Raw genomic sequence first — 6962 nt, 5'->3', positions numbered from 1 at the left:
AGATTTAGGGTAAAGCAGACAAAAAGCCAAAACCAGAAGGTAGGAAGAATAAGCACAAAAGGGAAGCCAAGGAAGAGAAGGCCCAGCTTTTGGCCAGGAATAGTCCTGAAGTGCCCTAAGCCCCTCCTGGTGTTGGCTCCAAGGTGCATGGGGGCAGCAGGGGACAGAGGCACCAGATCCGGTGGGGATTTTCTGCCACCTCCTTCAACACACCCACTGTCTGCTTAGTAGTCAAATGCTAAAAACCACCTAAATCTCCAATAAAAGAATGATTAAGCAACTTGAGGTTCTTTTAATACTTACCCATATACATGCAGCCAAATAAAATTTTGAGATGCTAGCTTAAGTTTTGTTTTTTCCTTATAATTCCCTAGAGGCTTGGGAGTAAACCAAGAGTGTTAGGTATTGGGGGGTGCTCCGAGAAGGGGGTCCCATGCCGTCACCTATATCATCACTCTCCTCTCCCCCGACGCCAGTCCCTGGAAGCAGTGGAGATAATTTTTTTAAATAGGGTTGGGGAATTTGAGAGTCTAGGAGACCCATGGCTGCTTCCTCAGGGAAGCTCAGGGAGATTGTCCCCACTGGCCCGCCCAGCATGGCGGCATGCAGTGGAGTAGGAATGGTGGCAGGACAGCTCTAGATGGAGCAAGCCTAGAGTCTCCTGTGACCTCCCCAGAGCACAATGAATTATCCAAAATTTGCCGTGACCTCCAAGAGGAGTGTACAAGGGCCAAGAGGGGGTCCGCTGGATCTGGAAATGTGTCAGGGAGGGTACAAGGAAGGAAAGGGTGTGTACAACAATGACCAGAGGCCACAGCTGGCCCAGGGACAGATCAATGGAGGCCAACGGGAATGGCTGTGGGGAACTCACTTCCCAAGCCCCTTCGACAGCTGGCTCCTAGGTGGGGGTGACCAATGGAGGCAGTGGGGTGCTGAGGGTAGGGGCAGGAGAGAAGCCAGGGTGTTTCTCTCACCCCCATTCTGCCTGCCTCAGGTGAAGTCCCACCTCCACAGGTGATTCTAGCACCTGCCACACCCCCAATCCTCCCCAACCATGGGGGCCTATAGCTCCAGCCAGGCAGCCCCTGCCATGCTTCTAGCCAGAGAGTCCTGGCTCCCCGGCCCCATAACACCACCATCTCCCTGTGTCCCTGCAGCCCTCGTGGTGACAGTAGCTTCCCCTGCAGCTAATCACTGTCCCCTGTTTGGCATCTCAGCCCTTCCCTATCCATGTGTCCAGTTTCCTCTATTCCGTTTGGTTTTGGTTTTCGTAACTATTAATAGACCTTGACAAATCAGGAGCAGAAGCCGCCCTCATCCCCAACTGAGGTCTTGATGCCGTGTGAGAGCCCTGGTACCCTCACGAAAACCTAGGAAAGCTTTAGATGATTTCATTTCCATGGACCTGATTAAAGTAAGTGGGGCTTTTCTTTGGGTTTTTGTTTGTTTGTTTGTTTGTTTGTTTTTACCATCAGGCGTAAAGGGAGTTAAAGTTATAGAAAAATTAAATTCTCATCTTTGCACACTTGAATATGTAGCTTGTGAAATAGCTGCTCATACCATGAAGTATAAACATAAAATGGATGTGCGCTATCATTTTGACTAAGTAAAATCTATATGCATGTGGACAGACAAGGAAAGGAATAAGAAAAATGGATTCCTTATGGTGTGGTGGGAAGATAATATGTGATTTTTTAAAAAAATATATGTTATCCTTTTCAAAATGAGTGTGTTCCCTATAAGATAACTCTTCAGGGTCACCTGGAAGCCTTTACCAAGCAGACACCTTCCGCATCCCAGGGTCAGTATCTGCGGAAAATGGCAAACATTCTTCACTCTGGAAGCACCAAGGGAACGGGGCGTTTCAACTGCATGGAAAAGCTGACGGAACCTGAGGCGTGAAGCTAAAAACATAGGCAAGCAGCAAAGGATAGCAAAGGCGCTAAGATACGTGCATCAGAGGCAGGTGTTAGAACCTTCCCGAAGCCACGTCATAACTAAACTAGGTCAGATGAAAGGCTCTGAATACACAAGACTGAGTGGGGACTCAGAGCTGAGGCACCCCAAGAAAATGAGGGGTTTGATCAATTTGGAGGCCACCTCCTTCTTGGGGTTAGATGACATGGTCTTGCTCTCTTACAAACCAGTCCTTGGTACCCACCCCTGAAAGATAGAGTCCTAGACTAGTGGGGCTGACCCATTCTCCATGTCCTCATACCCAGGGGGTCAGGTGAATGGTCTCTGCAGAAAGTTTTGAAGAGGACATGGTTAAGAAGTGATAGGGACCAACAGGAGACAGTTTGGTACAGTGGTTACAGCCATGGACTTGGACCCTGGCAGGCTGGGTTTGATCCCAGCTAACCACACTAGATGTGTGATGCCGAAGTAGCCCCTAACCTCCCTGGGCCACAGTGTCCTCAGCTACACGTGATCACTAACAGGACTTACCCTAGAGGACTTGGGGGAGCAGTAAACGAGATCATGCTGGTAAGATGCTTAGCATGTAAGTGCTCAATCAACATTAGCTGCTATAATTTTGTGGAATCAGAATCTCTAAGTTTAATTTTTAGATGAAACTAAAGGTGTTGAATGCAATAGATACTGAGCCTCGGACCCTGTCCTGGTCACAAAGGGAGAATGAAAAATGAATATGCTCCTGTTAAACCTTTCTTACCTTCACTGTTGGCTGGCAAGGGGAGAGGAGAAGAGAAGGTTAAAGAAAGCCTGTAAAATTCAATCAGAAAAACAGAAGACCCAGTGGAGAACACTTTCCTGAGGCTGATATGGAAGCACACAAGCTCCAGGTGACAAAGGATTTTGAGTAGCATGTGTCTCCAAGTGTTTACTTAGATGTCCTCATCTCTTTTATAAATAACTCTTCTCTTTCCGCAGAAGGTGGGACAGATAGACCCTCATATCAGAGCAAAGACTACAGGTGCTTGCCCATGCCCCTCAGCTCAGGTGAGCGTCCCTCCCGATGCCACCTGCCCCCACAGCCCTCTCACCTCAGGCGTCATCCTGCACCTGGGCAGATGGGATTTGGATGGACAGAGGTTCACAGACTGCTAGTTAATTTGTTTTCTCAGGCCACACAGCCAGTCTCAGGAAATCAAATGACATATTCAAGCCTAATGCTCCCAAGTCTTATGATTCTTAACATTTTGAAAGGCCAGTACTCTTGAAAATCTCATGCAAACTTTAGATCTGTCCCCAGAAAAATGCACACATGCAGCTACATACTCTATTTCCTCACACTCTCTCAGGGTGTTCACGAAGTCACATGAACCTTCTAAGGTCTAGAGATAATTTGGTTCATGATAAGATGTTTAAATCCTTGAACAGGAAATTTCAAGTGACATCCACTTAGGATGAATGACAATGTGAAAACAACAAACAAAACACATTCTTTTTGTAGCAAAGACCAGCTGCTCCCCTTGCCAGGATTTTTGCGTGACTCTTACCAATTTCAGGGACTCATGTGGTAAAGCCCAATTCCCACTCACATTCCAAAATCCAATCAGTCCCTCATGTAATGGCCTTCCTTCCAAATGTTCACCATCCTGCGACATCCCCAAGGCACACCCCTATTGTCCCTCCTAACCAGCTGGGCAGTCAAGGCAAGCCTCGTTGCAAAGCTGTCAACGCAAAGGCAAGAGGTTACATAATTCCAATTAGCAGAAGCCCCACCGACTCTAAACAGCTCCTTGCCACTTCATCATCTCTCCCCTCCGAGGAAATAATCACAATTGCCACCAACATCCTGGAAACAAAAGCCGACAGAATAAACACGGTGCTCTCCGGCAGACCTCAGGATTAAAATGTAATCTCGAAATAAAGTCTAATAACTTTCCCCCTTTCGAACACACTTGGAATAAAATTAGCATATAAATCAAAGCTTAATTAGGACATTGTAACAATGAACAGCACCGGCTGGTATTAAGGGTTTCAGGCCCAATACGATGCATCAAATAAACACCGTAATTAGAGAACAAAATCAGGGCGGTCTCCTGGTAATCAATCACCCAGCTAGGTTCAAGCCTTTCAACTTGAGGGTCACCTCTATTTTCCGTCTTGTGGATCTTGCCTTTCAGCCAGGCCATCCCAGGAGGCTTCATGCATCTTCCAGCCTGTGTCTCTAGCACATCGTTTGGCCCTAGCTCTTGGCTTTCAAACGGAGTCCGGGCCCTGAGCAGGGGTGAGGACACTTGCCGCTTGCTCAGAACAATAGCCTATGAGCTTCCTGAATGAAGCATTTATTTGTTATTTGAGCTGCACTTGCCTGTTATCCAATCCAGACAAAATATCTGTCTGGGACAGAAAGCCAGGAATCCTTAAGAAATGTCTCTTCTGCTTTCGCTGTGCTCCAGCCACACTGGCTTCCTGCTGTTCCACATGCCCACCGAGTGAATGCCTGCCTCAGGGCCTTTGCACAAGCTGTTTTCTCTCTCTGGAATGCTCTTCTCCCATGTGGCTTTCTCCCTCACTTCATTCATATCTTTTCTACTAAAATGTCACTTCACCAGAGAGGTCTTCCCCACCTCCCTTATCTAAAACAGCACCTCCTATCACTGTTTAACTCCCTTTGCTGGGGAGCTTAAGGGGCCACTAAATACCACCCTTCTACCCCCTGTTAGTTCTGATCCAATAGCAGAATAAGAAAAAAAGACAAGGAAGAGGTGAGAACAAAATCTCACCTTTTAATTTCCAGTAGAGCTGATGTTTACACATGTGACTTATACCTGTGGGAAAGTGGGTTTCTGGGTACCGATGTGCTGACCAGGCAGCAGGGGTCACCTAAGACAGGGGTCCCCAACCTATAGCGAGTTGCATAATTATTTCATCATATATTGCAATGTAATAATAATAAAGTGCACAATAAATGTAATGCACTTAAATCATCCCCAAACCATCCTCTCCCCACCCCACTCCCAGTCCATGGAAAAACTGTCTTCCATAAAAATGGTCCCTGATGCCAAAAAGGTTGGGGACCACTGACCTAAGAGGCAAGGCAGCAGGAGCTGAGCAGGCAGAACGGAAGGGAGGAAGAGCAGGGTCTCACATGCCCCATTCTCTACCCCAAAATCACCTAAGTGAACTGGCCCCTCTGCCTGGAGGAGTGTTCCACAAGGGCAGGAGCTCCTGCCACATGGGAGGACTTGAGGAAGGGAAGATGCTGCTCCTGGGCCTCAACTTGCTGTAGTTTTCTTCATAGTTCTTACCGCCACCTGGCGAATCATGTCAGTGTTTGTTTAGTTTCTGTCTTCTCACACTAAATGCAAACTACAGGAGGGTGGTGCTTTGCTGCTTATATCCTGAATCCCCAGAGTCTAGAACTGTGCCTAGTACGTGGTAGACATTCAGTAAATAGTTGTGGAAAAAATGAATGAAGGAATTTTTACTTGCATCTTTGAAGAAACATTGTGTTCTTAGGCTGCAAAGTGCCTGGACTGTGGTTGCCTTTAATCTTGTTGAATCAGGAACTATTTCTTCAGGATCTAGAGCTTTTCTTTTGGAAAGTCCTAGTATAATTACCCATGAGCTCCTTGAATGTCTACATGATTGCTCACCTAGTTCAGCTTTCCTGACCTCTAAGCCCATCGAATTGAAGCTCCATAATGCAAGACAACGTCTATCTCACTCACTGTGTCATCCCCTGCTCCTGGCAAACCGTCTTCCCTCCAGTGTCCAGTGAGGGAGGGGTCCACGCAGCCTGAAGCAGGGCTTGGGTTTCCAGCTCCCTGGGGTCAGGCCATCTGCTTGAGTTTGTGCTGGGAACTGGGCAGAATCCACCTCCAGCTTCTCTGCATGCCCCCTCCTTCTCCTCCTCCAAGTGTCTGCTGGCTCCCTGACACTGCCCCCAGATCACCAGAGCCTGGCACAGGAGAGAGATCCCTGCCTGAGTCATATCTCTTAACTCTAGCACACTCTGGCTTTGCTGGGAGTGGGGGGACTGAGACGAGGGGTCACAGACTATGCCCAGAGGGGCCCGGCCGGGTCGGGGAGGCAGATGCATAAAAGTCTGCAGTGTGACCACCTCTTCTGCATTAGACTGACTAATACCGATCACTAAAACTGATGATGGCTCCTGTCCCTTGGTGTGCACTGTGGGCAGAAAAAGAAGCCAAGCACATCACATCCTTCAGCTCACTTAATCCACAATAATTCTGTGAAGCAGTCGCTGTTACTAGTAGTAGTCCCACTTCACAGATGAGGAAAGTGAGGCTGAGAAAAGTAAATTATTTGTTGAATGTTCTGCAGGTAGTCAGTGGTCAGGTCAAGATTCAAGTCCAGGTCTGCATAACTTTTTTGGAGAACTTAAGCTCTTCCTGCCTATCCAGTCCTCTCCTGGGTCCGTCTTTTCCCCAGGTTGCCTCTCCACATGCCAACCAAAACTAAGGGATGAATGAGCAAGAACCCCACAAGGTGACAGGCCCCACAGCCTCCACTCCTTCCTTCATAAGATCATTTGCCAAACATGCACTCTCCTCTCTCCACACCTTCCAGCTCTGCATGGAACTCCCTTCCCCATACTGCAAAATCCTGCTCAGCCTCCTAGGCCCAGTTCAAATGTCACCACCTGTGACCACTCTCCCAGAGTCTAGTTTAATCACCCTGACTCCTCCTCTATGTCAAGAATATGCCCCTATTTCAGTGATTCTCAAAATGTAGTCCCTGGACTGGCAGAAGCAGCTTCATGGAACTTGCTAGAAATGCAAATTCTTGAACCCCAACCCAGAGCTACTGAATCAGGATTCTAACAAATCCTGCAGCTCAGTCCGATGCATACATATGGAAGTCTGAAAACCACGCTGTAATTTAACACATCACATGCCATTTGTACGTGTTTGAGAAAGTTACTCGTCTGGGAGGACCTGTCTGGCCAGGACTGGGTGGGATGAGAGTTTATCACACAGTGGGTGCTCAGTTGACTTAGAAAGTTCTTCCCTTCCCAGCAAGCGCCT

The sequence above is a fragment of the Eulemur rufifrons genome, chromosome 6, assembly GCF_041146395.1.
Source record: "Eulemur rufifrons isolate Redbay chromosome 6, OSU_ERuf_1, whole genome shotgun sequence".
NCBI lineage: Eukaryota > Metazoa > Chordata > Mammalia > Primates > Lemuridae > Eulemur > Eulemur rufifrons.
The sequence above is the reverse complement of the archived record's forward strand: the minus strand, read 5'-3'. Positions refer to the sequence as shown.